Here is a 21,777-nt window from a genome sequence, read left to right on the forward strand (position 1 = left end):
GGACACCAGGGGGCAGTATGTTCAATGATTTATTTTATATATATAATATATATATATAATAATAGACAATACTAACAAAACTATAGGAAGGAGTGTATGACCAAAATCCAAGAGAGTGTGGTGTTAGACTACATGTGTAGTTAGCGGAAGTGTGTGTTACCAAGTGTTGTAGAGAGCGAAGGAACAAGGCCGTCCGTGGGGCAGGCAGATGATCCAGGGCAGGAGAGAAGTGACAAGAACCGTATCCAAGCGAGGGTCGAGGATCGAGGAAGGCAGTCCAAATCCACATAGGGAAACAACGGGAGATCACAAAGGGGGAGACTCGGGAAGGCACTGCGGGAGAACAAACAAGGACCTCAGACACGGAGGGAAAACGCAGAGAGAAACAAAGAGAGAGACAGCATAATGCTTGTCTTCCTATGGTACGCAAAGGTATAATTAAGTTTCCGCCCGGATCCTTGGGTCCACTGGTCCTTTAAGCTGGTTGCCCTCATCAAAATCTAGTGTGCAGATTGCAGATTGTCTGCTCAAAGTAAAATAAATAATACAAAAGGTCCTGGGTTTGATCCCCAGGCTCAGGGTCTTTCTGCATGGCTTCATCAATCAATCAATGTTTACTTATATAGCCCTAAATCACTAGTGTCTCAAAGGGCTGCACAAACCACAACACAAACCACTACAACATCCTCGGTAGGCCCACATAAGGGCAAGAAAAACTCACACCCAGTGGGACGTCGGTGACATCCCACTTCCAAAGACATGCACCTGGGGATAGGTTGATTGGCAACACAAAAAAAAAGTCGCCCTAGTGTGTGAATGTGAGTGTGAATGTTGTCTAATTGTGTTGGCCCTGCGATAAGGTGGCGACTTGTCCAGGGTGTACGACACCTTCCGCCCTATTGCAGCTGAGATAGGCACCAGCGCCCCCCGTGACTCCAAAGGGAATAAGCGGTAGGAAATGAATGGATGGATGGCCCTCATCAGTCCCAGGTGTGCAGCCTGCAGATCGTCTGCAGGTTTGTCGCCGCATGGGTGTGATGTGCTCAGCACAAGCAAGGGCGTGTCCGAGCGCGGAAGGAAACGCATGTTCGAGTCAGCGCCCTGACAGTTAGAAAGCAAAAGAAAAAAAAAACTTTTGTCTTTGTCTCTCTTAATGATTGTGAACGATAGGCACATTCCAAAAAGTGCAGTTTCGCTTTACATTTAAGTTTACGTTGACAATTTAAAGTCGTCAAAGAAGTCAGCAAATAATGGAACGCCAAATCCACACAGACAGAACAGAGCTGAGGTGTAAATTGAAGATGCTTTTCTCGGTCTCAGTCTTCATGTTCAGTTCTTTTGAATCCTCTCTTTTTGTTCAGAAAATGAGCTCCGTTCTCGAAGAACCGCGAGCCGAATGATATCGTCACATCTCACTCTGACGTGGGAAAATGTTCAATTACAGACAGGAGTGACCTAAGATAGTGTCTGCCGCGTATCCAAGCGGTGTTACCTTCAGTCCTGTCGGTCCTCATTCACGGGACGATGGGACGGAAAGAGAAACGGGGAGAACAGATTGCTGTTCGCTGGCAAGGTCACAGGCTGATATTCATCCGCCATGTCCAGACAACCTCGGTCATCCCGATATTTACCTCACTAATTGTGTTTGTTCTTCGGCGGATGTCTCGGAAAGAAGGGGACTCAGATCGTTGTGTGTGAAGCCAGTTCAACGAGGACACATTTCAAGGCGTCGACCACACGACTGAAACCTTGAGCCCCATTGTCTTTGTATTCAGGAATTTGACCGGAAATGTGTGCATTTTCACCGGTTTTAAAAATCCATAATGTTCTTAATACTTATCACAGAAAACTGATGCTAGTATTAGCTAGAATAAGCTCAATGGCCTTGTGGTTAAAGTCTCCGCCCTGAGACTGGGAATTTGTGAGTTCAAACACAGGCCGACTCATACCGAAGACTACAAAAAAATGGGACCCATTGCCTCCCTGCTTGGCACTCAGCGTCGAGGGTTTGAATTTGGTGTTAAATCACTAAATGATTTCCGAGCGCGACACACGCTGCTGCTCACTGCTCCCCTCACCTCTCAGGGGGTGAGCATGGGGAATGGGTGAAATACAGAGGACACATTTCACCGCACCTAGTGTGTGTGTGACAATCGTTGGGACTTTAACTTTAGAATCGTCCTTCAAGACCTGACTGACAGTACTGGTTTCATGTAAATTAAGTGCAAGTTAAAACTCTACTATGCAAAGCGAAAGCCATTTATCAACAACACCCAGAAACGCTACCGGCTTCGCTGGGCCTGATCTCATCTAAGACGGATTGATACAAAGTGGAAAAGTGTTCTGTGTTCTGACAAGTCCAGATTTCACATTGTTTTTTGAAACCGTAGACGTCGAGGCAAAGAACCATCCAGGTTGTTATAAGCGCAAAGTTTAAAAGCCAGCATCAGTGATGGTATGGGGGTGTATTAGTGCCCAGGGCATGGGTAACTTACACGTCTGTGAAGGCACCATTAATGCTGAAAGGTACATACAGGTTTTGGAGCAACATATGTTACCATTTAAGCAACGTTATCATGGACGCCCCTGCTTATTTCAGCAAGACAATGCCAAGCCACATGTTTCAACAACGTGGCTTCATAGTAAAAGAGTGCGGGTACTAGACTGGCCTGCCTGTAGTCCAGACCTGTTTCCCATTGAAAATGTTTGACGCAATATGAAGGTTAAAATATCACAACGGAGACCCCGAGCTGTTGAAAGAGTGTTTTTAAAAGGAAAGGGCAAGTAACACAGTGGTAAAAATGCCCTTGTGCGAACTTTTTTGCAATGTGTCACTGCCATTAAATTCTAAGTTAATGATTATTTTCCCCAAAAATAAGATTCTCAGTTGGAACGTTAAATATCTTGTCAATTGCAGTCTATTCAATTCAATATAAGTTGAAAAGGATTTGCAAATCCTTGTATTCTGTTTTTTTTTTTTTTTACGAATTACAAAACGTGCCAACTTCCCTGTTTGTGTGTTTTGTAAGAGTGTGTGTGTTTGAGCGAGAACGCACAAACACGTCCACTTTCGCTCCATCTCGTGCCTGGCACCCCCTCTCACCATCGAAACGAGGGCATAGCTCGGTTGGAAGAGCGGCCGTGCCAGGACCTTGAGGGTTGCAGGTTCGATTCCCGCTTGTGCCATCCTAGTTACTGCCGTTGTGTCCTTGGGCAAGACGCTTTACCCACCTGCTCCCAGTGCCACCCACACTGGTTTAAATGTAACTTAGATATTGGGTGTCACTATGCAAAGCGCTTTGAGTCTCTTGAGAAAAGCGCTATATAAATATAATTCACAAATTCACATATGCTATGTGGGTGCGTGAGAGAAGTAGAACACATGCAAATTTATTACGTTTACCCTGTATTAGTATTAAGTGCACCGGAACACAGGTGTAGTTACTATTTTTAATGGGTAATGTTTAGTGGGCAAGTTAGTAAGTGCACAAAAAACATGCATAGATACTAGTTTTATACAGTAGACGTAGTAAGTGCACTGAAACACATGCGTTAAGTGCAGAATAACACATGCATACTTACTACTTCTACCCAGTAAATGTAGTAAGTGCACAGGAACACATGCACACTTATCACTTTTACCTAGTGTGTGTAATAAGTGCACAGGAACACATGGGCACTTACTACTTTTACACAGTGGGAGTAATAAGTGCACAGGAACACGTACACACGTATTAATTTTACACAAAAGAAGTAGTAAGTGCAAATAAACACATGCAAAATTACTACGTTTACCCAGTATTGGTATTAAGTGCAACGGAACACAGGTGTACTTACTATTTTTAATGGACAAAACTTGCAAGGGCAAGTTAATAAGTGCACAAGAAAACATGCATACATACTACTTTTATACAGTAGACGTAGTAAGTGCACTGAAACACATGCGTTAAGTGCAGACTAACACATGCATACTTACTACTTCTACCCAGTAAATGTAGTAAGTGCACGGGAACACATGCACACTTATTACTTTTACCTAGTGTGTGTAATAAGTGCACAGGAACACATGGGCACTTACTATTTTTACACAGTGGGAGTAATAAGTGCACAGGAACACGTACACACGTATTAATTTTACACAAAAGAAGTAGTAAGTGCAAATAAACACATGCAAAATTACTACGTTTACCCTGTATTGGTATTAAGTGCAACGGAACACAGGTGTACTTACTATTTTTAATGGACAAAACTTGCAAGGGCAAGTTAGTAAGTGCACAAGAAAACATGCATACATACTACTTTTATACAGTAGACGTAGCAAGTGCACTGAAACGCATGCGTTAAGGGCACAAGACCACATGCATACATCCTACTTTTACCCAGTAAATGTAGTAAGTGCACAGGAACACATGCACACTTACTACTTTTCCCCAATGGGAGTAATAGGTGCACAGGAACACATGCACACATATTACTTTTACACCAAAGAAGTAGTAAGTGCAAATAAACACATGCATATTTACTACGTTTACCCTGTGTTGGTATTAAGTGCACCGGAACACAGGTGTACTTAACATTTTTAATGGGTAATGTTTAGTGGGCAAGTTAGTAAGTGCACAAGAAAACATGCATACATACTACTTTTATACAGTAAACGTAGTAAGTGCACTGAAACACATGCGTTAAGTGCAGAATAACATATGCATACTTACTACTTCTACCCAGTAAATGTAGTAAGTGCACAGGAACACATGGGCACATACTACTTTTACACAGTGGGAGTAATAAGTGCACAGGAACACGTGGGCACTTACTACTTTTACACAGTGGGAGTAATAAGTGCACAGGAACACGTACACACGTATTAATTTTACACAAAAGAGGTAGTAAGTGCAAATAAACACATGCAAAATTACTACGTTTACCCTGTATTGGTATTAAGTGCAACGGAACACAGGTGTACTTACTATTTTTAATGGACAAAACTTGCAAGGACAAGTTGGTAAGTGCACAAGAAAACATGCATACATACTACTTTTATACAGTAGACGTAGCAAGTGCACTGAAACACATGCGTTAAGCGCACAAGACCACATGCATACATCCTACTTTTACCCAGTAAATGTAGTAAGTGCACAGGAACACATGCACACTTACTACTTTTACCCAATGGGAGTAATAAGTGCACAGGAACACATGCACACATATTACTTTTACACAAAAGAGGTAGTAAGTGCAAATAAACACATGCAGCTTTACTATGTTTACCCTGTATTGGTATTAAGTGCGCTGGAACACAGGTGTACTTACTATTTTTAATGGGTAAAAGTTGCAACAGCAAGTTTGTAAGTGCACAAGAAAACATGCATACATACAACTTTTATACAGTAGACGCAGTAAGTGCACTGAAACACATGCGTTAAGTGCACAATTACACATGCATACCTACTACTTCTACCCAGTAAATGTAGTAAGTGCACAGGAACACATGCACACTAACTACTTTTACCCAGTAAATGTAGTAAGTGCACAGGAACACATGCATACTTACTACTTTTACCCAGTGGGCGCAATAAGTGCATAGAAACACGTGCACACTTACTACTTTTACCCAGTGGGAGTAATAAGTGCACAGGAACACATGCACACTTATTACTTTTATACCAAAGAAGTGGTAAGTGCAAATAAACACATGCAGATTTACTAGGTTTACCCTGTATTTGTATGAAGTGCAATAATTTCCACAACTCTTTTTTTGTGATAGAGTGATTGGAGCACATACTTAAGTCACAAAAACATTAATGAAGTTTGGTTCTTTTATGAATTTATTATGGGTCTACTGAAAATGTGACCAAATCTGCTGGGTCAAAAGTATACATACAGCAATGTTAATATTTGCTTACATGTCCTTTGGCAAGTTTCACTGCAATAAGGCACTTTTTGTAGCCATCCACAAACTTCTGCTTAAAATTTTTGACCACTCCTCTTAGCAAAATTGGTGCAGTTCAGCTATGACATGGACTTGTTTCTTCAGCATTGTCCACATGTTTAAGTCAGAACTTTGGGGAAAGGCCATTCTAAAACGTTAATTGTAGCCTGATTCCTTTACCACTTTCCACGTGTGTTTGGGCGTCATCGTCGTGTTGCAACACCCAACTGCGTCCAAGACCCAACCTCTGGGCTAATTGTTTTTGGTTGTCCTGAAGAGTTTGGAGGTAATCCTCCTTTTTCATTGTCCCATTTACTCTCTGTAAAGCACCAGTTCCATTGGCAGAAAAACAGGCCCAGAGCATAATACCTCTACCACCATGCTTGACGGTAGGCATGGCGTTCCTGGGATTAAATGCCTCACTTTTTCTCCTCGGAACATATTGCTGGGTATCGTGGCCAAAGAGCTCAAATTTTTGCTTCATCTGACCACAGAACTTTCCTCCAGAAGGTCTTATCTTTGTCTGTTTGATGTCAGATGAAACAAAAATTGAGCTGTTTGGCCACAAACTCAGTTCGGAAACTCAACACAGCCGTGACATAATGTTCTTTACAAGTGTATGTAAAATTTTGACCACGACTGTAAAGCAGGTGTTAAGCATGTTGTATTGTGTTCAACGTGTACAAACAAACTTCAAAATACAAACTTTGCTTTTTACGAACCTTGTTCAAGAACTAATAAATGTCACGTTGGAACCGCACTGTGGATGCTTGCGGTGTCACCCCAGGATGCACGAGGACCATGACAGGCAGGAATTGCAGCTAGGAGCTTGGTTTAATACAAAAATGAAAGAACACTGATACAAACAGACAAACGAAAAGGCGTGCCGAACGCACGGGGAGCAAGGCTAACACTTAGCAACGAGAACAGAGTCCAAAATTAGCGTGCCGAGCGCACGAGAAACTAAGACAAAACTTAGCACAAGAATATACATGGAAGAAATACCAACGTGAGAGTCGCTATCAGCAAACAACGGATCAAGACAGAACTGAGGTCGAAGGCAGGCTTAAATACTAAGGCAATCATCAAAACACAAGTGTGCATAAAAACAAGAGCAGGTGGAACAAATGTCAAACCATGGCAACAAGACAAAACAAGGAAGAGCCAAACCAGGGATTGGAAGAGTCCAAAAATAATCAGGAAACAAAAAAAAAGGACTCAAAAACCAAAACAACGTATGATCCGGGCGGCGGATCATTACAATAAATGTTGTAAAGAGAGATTCCACAGTACATATATTTAAAAACAAATCTGTGTTTTGAGTTACTAGTATTGACATACTTTTTTGTGTTACATTTTGCTGCGTTTTGCAGTTGTCGGTATTTAATTTGCTACTCAGGCTGCACTTTGGTTAGATTATGTGAAAAATTAAAGTAAATGTTACCAGAGCGTTTGTGCCTGTTGGATGAATCGTCCAAAAGTTCAGAGAGGCAAGGCAAGGAGACAGTCTGTGGGCAAGCGAGAGGTCAGGGGCTGGAGAGAGGCGTCGAAGTCAGGGGGTCGAGGATCGAGGTAAGCCGTCGTGCATGCTTTTATTTCAAGTCGCCTGGACTACTGCAATGCACTTTATGCTGGCATTAGCCAAAAAAGCTCTCTCCCGGTTGCAGTTAGTCCAGAACGCCGCAGCACGTCTTAACAAGCGCCAGGAAAAGCAAGCATATAACCCCAATTCTTCAGAGTTTGCACTGGCTCCCTGTTCCTTTTAGAATTGATTTTAAAACCTTGCTGTTTGTTTTTTAAAGCTTTACATGGACTGGCACCTCAGTATATCTCGGACCCCTAGACCCTCCACTAACATCTCAACATGGAATGTCAGGACCATGTATGCAGGAGGAAAGACAGCAGTTATAGCGGAAGAGATGAGGAGATACAGAATATCTCTCCTGGGTCTGTGCAAAACCAAATGGTTTCAGTCGGGACAGGTTAAACTGGCCAGTGGTGAGTCTATACTATATTCAGGGCACCCAAAAGACTGTGGGTGTAGGGTTCATGCTATCCAAAGAAGCTCAGAGGGCCCTCATCAGTTGGGAACCCATCAACTGAAGGATCATTACTGCAAAATTCCATACCACGCATAAGAAAATTAACCTTCAAGTAGTACAATGCTATGCTCCTACCAACAATGCAGAGGATGAAATGAAGAACAATCAATCAATCAATCAATGTTTACTTATATAGCCCTAAATCACTAGTGTCTCAAAGGGCAGCACAAACCACCACGACATCCTCGGTAGGCCCACATAAGGGCAAGGAAAACTCACACCTAGTGGGACATCGGTGACAATAATGACCCAGTGGGACGTCGGTGACAATGATGACTATGAGAACCTTAGAGAGGAGGAAAGCAATGGATGTCGAGCGGGTCTAACATGATACTGTGAAAGTTCAATCCACAATGGATCCAACACAGTCGCGAGAGTCCAGTCCAAAGCGGATCCAACACAGCAGCGAGAGTCCCGTTCACAGCGGAGCCAGCAGGAAACCATCCCAAGCGGAGGCGGATCAGCAGCGCAGAGATGTCCCAGCCCATACACAAGCGAGCGATCCATCCTGGGTCTCGACTCTGGACGAGCGGTTCCTCCTGGGTCCCGACTCCTTCTCCTGATTTGCAGTTCCACTGGTTCTTGTTTGGAGAGTTCCCACAGGATGGCATTGGTGATGGTGTCTGGCCGGTAGACTCCTGGGACCTGACGGAGGCAACGGTTTCCGAATGTCTGAAGTTTAGTGAGTATGCTATTGTTGGTTTTCTATGTTTCTGATCCGTACAGCAGGATGGATTCGACATTTGAGTTAAATATTTTCAGCTTGGTTTTGAGAGATATGTTTTTTGCTCTCCATATTTTGTTTAGCATGTTGAATGATGTTCTTGCTTTCCCTATTCTGGATTTGACATCTTCATCTCAATCAATCAATATTTATTTATATAGCCCTAAATCACAAGTGCCTCAAAGGGCTGCACAAACCACAACGACATCCTTGGTAGGGCCCACATAAGGGCAAGGAAAAACTCACCCCAGTGGGAGGTCGACAATAATGACTATGAGAAACCTTGGAGAGGACCGGATGTGTGGGCAACCCCCCCACTCCCCCAACCTCCCCCACCCCACTCCAGGGGACCGAAAAGAATGGATATCAGGCGGATCTAATTTGATATTGTGAAAGTCCAATCCATAGCGGAGCCAACGCAACCGTGGGAATCAAGTCCAAAGTGGATCCAACACAGCAGCCAGAGTCCCATCCAAAGTGGAGCCAGCAGGAAACCATCCCAAGCGGAGGCTGATCAGCAGCGCAGAGATGTCCCCAGCCGATACACAGGCAAGCAGTACATGGCCACCGGATCGGACCGGACCCCCTCCACAAGGGAGAGTGGGACATAGAAGAAAAAGAAAAGAAACGGCAGATCAACTGGTCTAAAAAGGGAGTCTATTTAAAGGCTAGAGTATACAAATGAGTTTTAAGGTGAGACTTAAATGCTTCTACTGAGGTGGCATCTCGAACTGTTACCGGGAGGGCATTCCAGAGTACTGGAGCCCGAACGGAAAACGCTCTATAGCCCGCAGACTTTTTTTGGGCTTTGGGAATCACTAACAAGCCGGAGTCCTTTGAACGCAGATTTCTTGCCGGGACATATGGTACAATACAATCGGCAAGATAGGATGGAGCTAGACCGTGTAGTATTTTATACGTAAGTAGTAAAACCTTAAAGTCCCATCTTAAGTGCACAGGAAGCCAGTGCAGGTGAGCCAGTACAGGCGTAATGTGATCAAACTTTCTTGTTCTTGTCAAAAGTCTAGCAGCCGCATTTTGTACCAACTGTAGTTGTCGTAACAACTTATACAATCTTCTATACCACATTCTTCAGAAAAAGAAAGAAAAGGACATAATGGTTTTAATGGGGGAGATGAATGCGAAAATACCGTAGGAGGAAATAACAATGGCTATGGGCTGATAATGGGAACGCAAGGGCTTGGAACAATGAATGTAAACGGACAAAGGTTTGGTACAGCATGTGCAGACAACAGCTTGGTTATTGGAGGTTCCATTTTCCCACACAAGGACATCCACAAAGCAACATGGGTTTCTGCCAACCGCACAACTGAAAACCAGATTGATCACATCTGCATTAGCCGGAAATTCAGGCGCTCACTGCTTGATTTCAGAGCGAGAAGAGGAGCTGACGCTGCATCCGACCACAACCTAGGCACAGCAAGGTTCCAGTTGAAATTGAAATGCATTACACAAAAAGGAGGGAGGATCAAATTCAACATACAACAATTTCCAAGATATAGGCACCTTGGAACTATACCAAGTCACATTACACAACCGGTTTCAAACACTACAGGACCAGACAACACAAGCACCAGGAACTGTAAACGGGATTTGGGAAGGTTTGAAGACCACATGGAAGGAGACATGTGCAGAAGTGGTAGGGAGAAAAACGTCTACAAACAAACCTTGCCTATCCAGTAGAAGCATTTAAGTCTCACCTTAAAACTCATCTGTATACTCTAGTCTTTAAATAGACCTCCTTTTTAGACCAGTTGATCTGCCGCTTCTTTTCTTTCTCCTATGTCCCCCCCTCCCTTGTGGAGGGGGTCCGGTCCGATGACCATGGATGAAGTACTGGCTGTCCAGAGTCGAGACCCAGGATGGACCGCTCGTCGGGACCCAGGATGGACCGCTCGCCTGTATCGGTTGGGGACATCTCTACGCTGCTGATCCGCCTCCGCTTGAGATGGTTTCCTGTGGACGGGACTCTCGCTGCTGTCTTGGATCCGCTTGAACTGAACTCTCGCGGCTGTGTTGGAGCCACTATGGATTGAACTTTCACAGTATCATGTTAGACCCGCTCGACATCCATTGCTTTCGGTCCCCTAGAGAGGGGGGGGCTGCCCACATCTGAGGTCCTCTCCAAGGTTTCTCATAGTCAGCATTGTCACTGGCGTCCCACTGGATGTGAATTCTCCCTGCCCACTGGGTGTGAGTTTTCCTTGCCCTTTTGTGGGTTCTTCCGAGGATGTTGTAGTCGTAATGATTTGTGCAGTCCTTTGAGACATTTGTGATTTGGGGCTATATAAATAAACATTGATTGATTGATTGATTGATCCACAGAAACCCACAAGAAAGTTAGTGAGAGAAGGGGAAAAAAAAGGAAGTAGTTAACAGATGCAGAACGAGAGCAGGAAAGGCAGCAGCAGAAAGAAAATATAAAGTAGTAAATAAGGATGTGAAGAAGAGTGTCGAGGATTTAGTACGGTAGCAGGAAAGAATAATCTGAAAGAACTCTATTTAACCACAAAGATGCTCACCGGCAAATTCAAACAAGCCCGAATGCGTATTAAAGACACAAATGGTACACTCCTCACAACCAAGGAAGATCAACTCCAGAGATGGACTGATCCCTTTCAAGACCTACTCAACAGAGAGCCCCCTCAACCGACTGCAGATATTCCACCAGCTCCAATCATGCTTGAAATAAACTGGAAATCAGGAAGGCCATCAAAGCCCTGAGAGCAGGAAAGGCAGAAGGGCCGGATGAGCTACCAGCAGAAGGTCTCAGAGCGGGTATCAGAACATCCTCCGGCATGCTTTTCCATCTCATGCAAGCTATCTGGGAGGAAGACAAAGTCCCATCAGACTGGAGAGATGGCAACATCATGAAGATCCCCAAGAAAGGAGACCTCAGGGAGTGTAAAAACTACAGGGGAATTATGCTCCTCTCAACGCCAGGGAAGGTGCTCAACCACATACTACTAGAAAGGATGCGGAAATTGGTCGATGCACAACTGAGGGGAAAACCAGGCTGGTTTCAGAAATGGAAGATCTTGTGCTGACCAACTTTCCTCCCTCAGGATTATAATAGAACAACCCATGGAATGGAACTCACCGGTATATATTGATTTCGTAGACTTTAAAAAGGCGTTTGACAGTGTCGACCGTGAGACACCGTGGAAGGTGATGGCACACTATGGCATCCCACCGAAGCTCATCAACATCATCAAGAGCACCTACCAAGGGATGCGATGTCGTGTTCTTCAAGACGGATAACCCATTGGTGGCCTTCGAGGTCCTGACTGGGGTGCGGCAAGGATGTCTGCCTTCCCCTTTCCTTTTCCTCTGTATTGACTGGACCATGAACCAAACAACCAAAAACAGCAAAACCGGCATACAGGGGAGCCTTACCAAACAACTGGAGGACCTAGACTTTGCAGACTATCTAGCTCTCTTGGCTCAGACTCACCAACAGAGGCAGGACAAATCACAAAAACTACAAATAGCTTCTGCATTTCTTGGGCTTAAGATCAATTCACAAAAAACAAAGGTCATGCGTAACAAGAACAATACACCAATAACAATGGACCACAATCAATTAGATGAAGCAGTCAGTTTTACATATTAGGGGAGCATAATCAGTGTAGATGGAGGGGCAGATTATTATCTATTTAATAATACTACTATAACATTCGACAACCAAACAATTAAACAAGGCGACCCGGTAAAGAATCTGGGTATTATCTTCGACCCAACTCTCTCCTTTGAGTCACACATTAAAAGCGTTACTAAAACGGCCTTCTCTCATCTCCGTAATATCGCTAAAATTTGCTCCATTATGTCCACTAAAGACGCTGAGATCATTATCCATGCGTTTGTTACGTCTCGTCTCGATTACTGTAACGTATTATTTTCGGGTCTCCCCATGTCTAGCATTAAAAGATTACAGTTGGTACAAAATGCGGCTGCTAGACTTTTGACAAGAACAAGAAAGTCTGATCACATTACGCCTGTACTGGCTCACCTGCACTGGCTTCCTGTGCACTTAAAATGTGACTTTAAGGTTTTACTACTTCCGTATAAAATACTACACGGTCTAGCTCCAGCCTATCTTGCCGATTGTATTGTACCATATGTCCCGGCAAGAAATCTGCGTTCAACGGACTCCGGCTTATTAGTGATTCCCAAAGCCCAAAAAAATCTGCGGGCTATAGAGCATTTTCATCTCGGGCTCCAGTACTCTGGAATGCCCTCCCGGTAAAAGTTCGAGATGCCGCCTCAGTAGAAGCATTTAAGTCTCACCTTAAAACTCGTTTGTATACTCTAGCCTTTAAATAAACTCCCTTTTTGGACCAGTTGATCTGCCGTTTCTTTTCTTTTTCTCCTATGTCCCACTCTCCCTTGTGGAGGGGGTCCGGTCCGATCGCCATGGATGAAGTACTGGCTGTCCAGAGTCGGGACCCAGGAGGAACCGCTCGTCCAGAGTCCGGACCCAGGATGGATCGCTCGCTTGTGTATCGGCTGGGGACATCGCTGCGCTGCTGATCCGCCTCCGCTTGGGATGGTTTCCTGCTGGCTCCGGTGTGGACGGGACTCTCGCTGCTGTATTGGATCAGCTTTGGACTGAACTCTCGCGGCTGTGTTGGATCCACTATGGATTGAACTATCACAGTATCATGTTAGACACGCTCGACATCCATTGCACCCTTATGTGGGCCTACCAAGGATGTTGTAGTGGTTTGTGTTGTGGTTTGTGCAGCCTTTTGAGACACTAGTGATTTAGGGCTATATAAATGAACATTGATTGATTGATTCATACTGATAAGAATATCAGGTGATGAGACAACTAGTCCCAGCTGGGCAATCTAATCACCAGTCAGCCATGTTCCAAAGCACACCCCTCTCCGACCACGCCCCCCTCCACAACGAGTAGGAACGTTATGGACAGCTAGAAGACTGAACGTCACCTTAAAACTCATTTGTATACTCTAACCTTTAAATAGACCCCCTTTTTAGACCAGTTGATCTGCCGTTTATTTTCTTTTTCTCCTGTGTCCCCCCCTCCTTTGTGGAGGGGGTCTGGTCCGAGTGGCCATGGATGAAGTATTGGCTGTCCAGAGTCGGGACCCAGGATGGACCGTTCGCTTGTGTATCGGTTGGGGACATCTTTGCGCTGCTGATCCGCCTACGCTTGGGATGGTTTCCTGCTGGCTCCACTTTGGATGGGACTCTCGCTGCTGTGTTGGATCACTTTGGACTTGATTCTCACGGTTGCGTTGGATCCGCTATGGATTGGACTTTCACAATATCAAATTAGATACGCCTGATATCCATTATTTTCGGTCCCCTGGAGTGGGGTGGGGGAGGTTGGGGGAGTGGGGGGTTGCCCACATATCCAGTCCTCTCCAAGGTTTCTCATAGTCATTATTGTCGACCTCCCACTGGGGTGAGTTTTTCCTTGCCCTTATGTGGGCCCTACCAAGGATGTCGTTGTGGTTTGTGCAGCCCTTTGAGGCACTTGTGATTTAGGGCTATATAAATAAACATTGATTGATTGAGATGAAGATGTCAAATCCAGAATAGGGAAAGCAAGAACATCATTCAACATGCTAAACAAAATATGGAGAGCAAAAGGCATATCTCTCAAAACCAAGCTGAAAATATTTAACTCAAATGTCAAATCCATCCTGCTTTACGGATCAGAAACAGAGAAAACCAACAATAGCATCATACTCACTAAACTTCCAATCATTCGTAAACCGTTGCCTCCGTCAGGTCCCAGGAGTCTACCGGCCAGACACCATCACCAATGCCATCCTGTGGGAACTCTCCAAACAAGAACCAGTGGAACTGCAAATCAGGAGAAGGAAGTGGAGCTGGATAGGCCACACACTCAGAAAACCCAATAAATCAATCACCAAACAGGCACTAACATGGAACCCACAGGGAAAAACAAACAGAGGGAGACCAAGAACAACCTGTAGAAGAAGCACGGAACAGGAGATGAGGGCTGATGGGCTGTCATGGCAACAACTCGACCGAAGGGCTCAAGACCGGAATGGATGGAAGGCTTTCGTCGGTGGCCTATGTTCCTCAGGGAATACTAAGGCCTAAGTAAGTAAGTAAGTTAAAATCCACTTTTATTCTTTGGCTTTTAACACTACGTGAGTTGTGTGGTCCTCTGTCCTCCTCTGTGTTTTTAATGATATTTATTTATATATATATTCTTTTGTTGGTTTTATATTTATTTATTTTTTGGTTTTATTCAGTCATTGGTGGAGCTACGGATAATATTTGAATATCGTTTTAATATTGTTGTGCAGAACTTTGTAGTTTAAATGTGCTATATAAAAAAGTGGATAGGATTGGATTGAAGCAGTCCAAAGTCTGAAGGGAAGTCCAAGGAAACGAGGCGCTGGATATGGAGGGAACAATGCGGGTAACACAGAGGACATATAAGACACGGGCAGAGGGAAAGAACAGAGAGCAGGTACGAGGAGGGAAGCCAGAGACGGGAGAAGACATGGAGTGAACTATGTTCTGGCACTGGATCTTCGGGTCCACTGGTCTTTATGTCATCTGCCCTAATTGTGACCAAGTGCGCTGATTAGTGTTTGCCTGCAGCCTTGTAGGCGCCTGGCCACGATGCGGGAAGAGAAAGCAGGGGCATGTCCCTGACATTAAGTGTGTGATGAAACAAAAAACAACCCAGAGCCACTACTTGCTTGTGTAATTGTAGATAATTTAATTTGATTAGTTTTTATATATATTTTTAAATTTAAAATATGCAAAAAAAAAAAAAAAACAGAGCAAGCCTGATCCTATACAGTGCTGCAGTCTTAACAGCCATTATAACAAAAGGAAAACAATGGAGAATAAAAAACGGGAAAAAAACAAACAGACTTTCTTTTTTTATTAATAGTTTTTTAATTTTTTTTTACAGATTTGAAAAGGAATTAAGAAGAAGTTAACACTTAATCTCTGATGATGTTTGCAAAAGTTCGATGATGTTTGCAAATGTTGGCAATTCAGGAGTTGAATTCAAAACACGCCATCTGGCGTTGCTACCACGTGCAACACGGTAATTTACATCAACACTACTGGGCCGAGAGATTGTTTATGATAGTCATCTTCCGGCTTGACTATAAATAATGCATTGTTTACATTGCAACACTCGGCAGCGCCATAAATCAGGCAGGGCGGACAGTAGCATTTTTCTTTAGTTCCTCACATTGAGGGAATTAAAGAATAAGACAGTTCATGCACAGGACCTCAAATTTTACCTTAATTTAATATTTTTCTTTGGCGTTATGTATCTTTTTTTTTTTTTTTGCACCTCTTATTTCAAAAGACGCAACAACCGTTTGTTGTTTTTGGTTACTTGTTTTTTTGACGACGGAAGCACATTATTTTATTTTCTACTTGTTCCTATGGTGTTAAAAACAATTTGTGTTTATCGATCCAATTCATAAAATTTTCTTTAAAAGGTATCTTTTTTTAATTTTGCCTATCGTTCACAATTATCATGAGAGACAAGAAGACAAAAGGTTTTGTATTTTTTCTTGCATTTTAACATGTAAAGATCAGCTCATTCTTGGTGGCTAGCGACACAGCTAATGTTAGCATTCAATTTTACCTCTAAATCACTTTAAAAATTAATTAAAATAGCATCAACAATCCTTCATTTACGATCTGTTACCTGTATAATAACCAAGCTGTAGCGACTTTGTTATTGTTGTCAGAGTTATTTGATGACGAACCCCAAGATGCAGAGATGGAGGCAGGCATGGAATGAGAAAACCTGATTTAATTAAATACTAAGACAAAACCAAAACCAAAAGGGTACAAACACAAAGCGCGCACGAGGCGGATAATCAAACAAAAGGAGCTAGCCTGGGAGCTAGAAAATAACGAACAGGAGCTTAGCGTGGAAGCTAGCGGGTAGCGAACAGGCAAACAGAAGTCGTACTTGAATAATGAAAAATAAAACGGAAGCAGGGAACAAAAAACAGTAAGCTACAAACATCAACTGTATATAGCTTACCGCTACGCTGCAAGGACAAGGTACGACACGACAGGAGCGATAACACATCACAAGAGCGACTAGACGTGACATCGACAAGACAATACAATGATCCAGCAACTGACACAAGACAAAGGAGGTACAAAGAGGAGCCGGCTGATTGGCAACGGGTGTGGCCAGATGCCAATCAGCCGCAGCTGAGGGGGAACACAGCACTCAGGGAACAAGACAGGAAGCTGACAAAATAAGAGCACTAGACAGGAACTAAGGACAGGACATACTAAACACACTGAGGAGGAACACAGCACTCAGGGAACAAGACAGGAAGCTGACAAAATAAGAGCACGAGACAGGAACTAAGGACAGGAAATACTAAACACAGGAAACAGACAAATGCAGAGGAAACAACTAAAACATAGACAAACTGTCAGGGGCAAGCCTGACAATTGTAAAAGCAAACACTGAGGAACACTTTTTCTAGCGTAGTATCGCCATGCTACGGTTAAGCACTCCATTTATGTCGAAAAACCATACATTTATATCATCAAAGACACTTTCAACTAGGGCTGGACGATATGGCCTTTTTTTAATATCTCGATATTTTTAGGCCATATCGCGATTTACAATATATATTATGATACTTTGCCTTGGCCTTGAATGAACACTTGATACATATAATGACAGCAGTATGATGATTTTGTGTCTACATTAAAACGTTCTTTTTAATACTTTAATATGCTACTTTTAAACTTTCATGCAGAGAGGGAAATCACAACTAAGTCAATTGATCGAAAGTGTATTTATTAAAGTTATTAAGCAATGGCACAAACATTAATGCCATTTCCAAAACAGAAAGTGCAAGATTGTCGGAGACATTTTAAGTGTCAAATAAAAATGAGCTGCATAAATGGAAATCAAATAGTATTCGTCCTTCACTATGTGGTATGTTACTAAGGTTATGAAATTCTCTTCATACTCTCGTGAGTGACTTTTCAAATGATGCTAGCAGTAATGCTACTTTTTATAGCAACGCTTTTGCCCCACACTTGACAAATTACGGTTGTCTGTTCGACATATTCCCACTTGAAGCCGAACTACTGCCGGACGATGGACCCCTTGCGGTTTTTACTGGGAATGAAGTCTTCCTTAATTTGTTACCAGATTCGCACCTTCTTTCTCTCGTATTACCACTCGTACAGCTACGTTAGCATCACAGCTAACGTTACGCAGTCTGCTACCTCTCTGCTGGGCGAGGGCGTATACGTATGTGATGTATGACGTGACAGTTATGTGACCAGTGTAAGTTTGTGCGCCTGCTTGTCTGTGAGACAGGAAAGAGTGAGAAGAGCCTGTAGTGTAATGCCCGCAGCTAAATACATCTGCGTTAGAACGTATACTCGAATATTACGGTATAGTCATTTTCTATATCGCACGGAGACAAACCTGCGATATATCGTATACATCAATATATTGCCCAGCCCTACTTTCAACTCATGTGCTCGCTTCTATGAGCAGCAGTTCATCCTCCGTATATTCAGCTTCAAAAAGATAAGGTTGTAAAACCTCATTTCTCCAAAAATAGTCGTCTTTGTCGTCTGTTACCAAGACTGCCAGGATTAGAACACAAAGTACGGACACATTTGTTGCCAGAAGTCGGAAGTTAATTGCTTTGGAAATGGAAATAAATGCTCTGAGGAATTATTTTTTCTTGTTACATGTCCCTGTTTACTCTTTTATGCTTAAAGGGGAACATTATCACAATTTCAAAAGGGTCGAAAACAATAAAAATTAGTTCCCAGTGGCTTGTTGTATTTTTTGAATTATTTTTCAAAATTTTACCGGTCCCCGAATATCCCTAAAAAAAACTTTAAAGTGCTTGATTTTCGCTATTTGCGATGCGACTATTCATTTCCCTGTGACGTCATACAGTGCTGCCAATGTAAACAAACAACGGCGAATACCACAGCAAAATATAGCGACATTAGCTCGGATTCAGACTCGGATTTCAGCGACTTAAGCGATTCAACGGATTAACCATGTAATGAAACGGATGGTTGGAGTATGAAAGTATTGAAGAAGAAACTGAAGCTATTGAGCGAAAAGCTATTGACGCTATTCATAGCCATAGCATGGCCGGATAGCTGCGTTAGCATCGCCGGTAAAATGTGCGGACCAAACGATCAGGACTTTCGCATCTTGTGACACTGGAGCAACTTAAATCCTTGGATTGGCAAGTGTTTTTTCGCATTAAATATGGGTGAAAGGAAACCTAATATAGTTGCGAATGCATCTGCAGGTTATCCATACATCTCTGTGCCATGTCTGCTTTAGCACCGCCGGTAAATAGCATGTTAGCGTCGATTAGCATAGCATGTTAGCATCGATTAGCTGGCAGTCAACATCAACAAAACTCACCTTTGTGATTTCGTTGACTTTATAGTTGCAAATGCATCTGCAGGTTATCCATACATTTCTGTGCAATGTCTGCTTTATCAACGCCGGTAAATAGCATGTTAGCATCGATTAGCATAGCATGTTGGCATCGATTAGCTGGCAGTCAACATAAAAAAAAACTCACCTTTGTGATTTCGTTGACTTTATCGTTGCAAATGCATCTGCAGGTTATCCATACATCTCTGTGCCATGTCTGCTTTAGCACCGCCGGTAAATAGCATGTTAGCATCGATTGGCTGGCAGTAAACATCAACAAAACTCACCTTTGTGATTTTGTTGACTTTATCGTTGCAAATGCATCTGCAGGTTATCCATACATCTCTGTGCCATGTCTGCTTTAGCACTGCCGGTAAATAGCATGTTAGCGTCGATTAGCATAGCATGTTAGCATCGATTAGCTGGCAGTCAACATCAACAAAACTCACCTTTGTGTTTTCGTTGACTTTATAGTTGCAAATGCATCTGCAGGTTATCCATATATCTCTGTGTCATGTCTGCTTTAGCACCGCCGGTAAATAGCATGTTAGCATCGATTAGCTGGCAATCACGCCGCAACCAAATATGTCTGAGTAGCACATAAGTCAACATCAACAAAACTCATCTTTGTGATTTCGTTGACTTTATTGTTGCAAATGCATCTGCAGGTTATCCATACATCTCTGTGCCATATCTGCTTTAGCACCACCGGTAAATAGCATGTTAGCATCGATTAGCATAGCATGTTAGCATCGATTAGCTGGCAGTCAACATCAACAAAACTAACCTTTGTGATTTCGTTGACTTTATCGTTGCAAATGCCTCTGCAGGTTATCCATATATCTCTGTGTCATGTCTGCTTTAGCACCGCCGGTAAATAGCATGTTAGCATCGATTAGCTGGCAATCACGCCGCAACCAAATATGTCTGATTAGCACATAAGTCAACATCAACAAAACTCACCTTTGTGATCTCGTTGACTTTATCGTTGCAAATGCATCTGCAGGTTATCCATACATCTCTGTGCCATGTCTGCTTTAGCACTGCCGGTAAATAGCATGTTAGCGTCAATTAGCATAGCATGTTAGCATCGATTAGCTGGCAGTCAACATCAACAAAACTCACCTTTGTGATTTCGTTGACTTTATAGTTGCAAATGCATCTGCAGGTTATCCATACATCTCTGTGCAATGTCTGCTTTATCACCGCCGGTAAATAGCATGTTAGCATCGATTAGCATAGCATGTTGGCATCGATTAGCTGGCAGTCAACATAAAAAAAAACTCACCTTTGTGATTTCGTTGACTTTATCGTTGCAAATGCATCTGCAGGTTATCCATACATCTCTCTGCCATGTCTGCTTTAGCACCGCCGGTAAATAGCATGTTAGCATCGATTAGCATAGCATGTTGGCATCGATTAGCTGGCAGTCAACATAAAAAAAACTCACCTTTGTGATTTCGTTGACTTTATCGTTGCAAATGCATCTGCAGGTTATCCATACATCTCTGTGCCATGTCTGCTTTAGCACCGCCGGTAAATAGCATGTTAGCATCGATTAGCTGGCAGTAAACATCAACAAAACTCACCTTTGTGATTCTGTTGACTTTATCGTTGCAAATGCATCTGCAGGTTATCCATACATCTCTGTGCCATGTCTGCTTTAGCACTGCCGGTAAATAGCATGTTAGCGTCGATTAGCATAGCATGTTAGCATCGATTAGCTGGCAGTCAACATCAACAAAACTCACCTTTGTGTTTTCGTTGACTTTATAGTTGCAAATGCATCTGCAGGTTATCCATATATCTCTGTGTCATGTCTGCTTTAGCACCGCCGGTAAATAGCATGTTAGCATCGATTAGCTGGCAATCACGCCGCAACCAAATATGTCTGAGTAGCACATAAGTCAACATCAACAAAACTCACCTTTATGATTTCGTTGACTTTATTGTTGCAAATGCATCTGCAGGTTATCCATAAATCTCTGTGCCATGTCTGCTTTAGCACCACCGGTAAATAGCATGTTAGCATCGATTAGCGTAGCATGTTAGCATCGATTAGCTGGCAGTCAACATCAACAAAACTCACCTTTGTGATTTCGTTGACTTTATCGTTGCAAATGCCTCTGCAGGTTATCCATATATCTCTGTGTCATGTCTGCTTTAGCACCGCCGGTAAATAGCATGTTAGCATCGATTAGCTGGCAATCACGCCGCAACCAAATATGTCTGATTAGCACATAAGTCAACATCAACAAAACTCACCTTTGTGATCTCGTTGACTTTATCGTTGCAAATGCATCTGCAGGTTATCCATACATCTCTGTGCCATGTCTGCTTTAGCACTGCCGGTAAATAGCATGTTAGCGTCAATTAGCATAGCATGTTAGCATCGATTAGCTGGCAGTCAACATCAACAAAACTCACCTTTGTGATTTCGTTGACTTTATAGTTGCAAATGCATCTGCAGGTTATCCATACATTTCTGTGCAATGTCTGCTTTATCACCGCCGGTAAATAGCATGTTAGCATCGATTAGCATAGCATGTTGGCATCGATTAGC

Source organism: Nerophis ophidion, linkage group LG24, assembly GCF_033978795.1.
Source record: "Nerophis ophidion isolate RoL-2023_Sa linkage group LG24, RoL_Noph_v1.0, whole genome shotgun sequence".
NCBI classification, from domain to species: domain Eukaryota; kingdom Metazoa; phylum Chordata; class Actinopteri; order Syngnathiformes; family Syngnathidae; genus Nerophis; species Nerophis ophidion.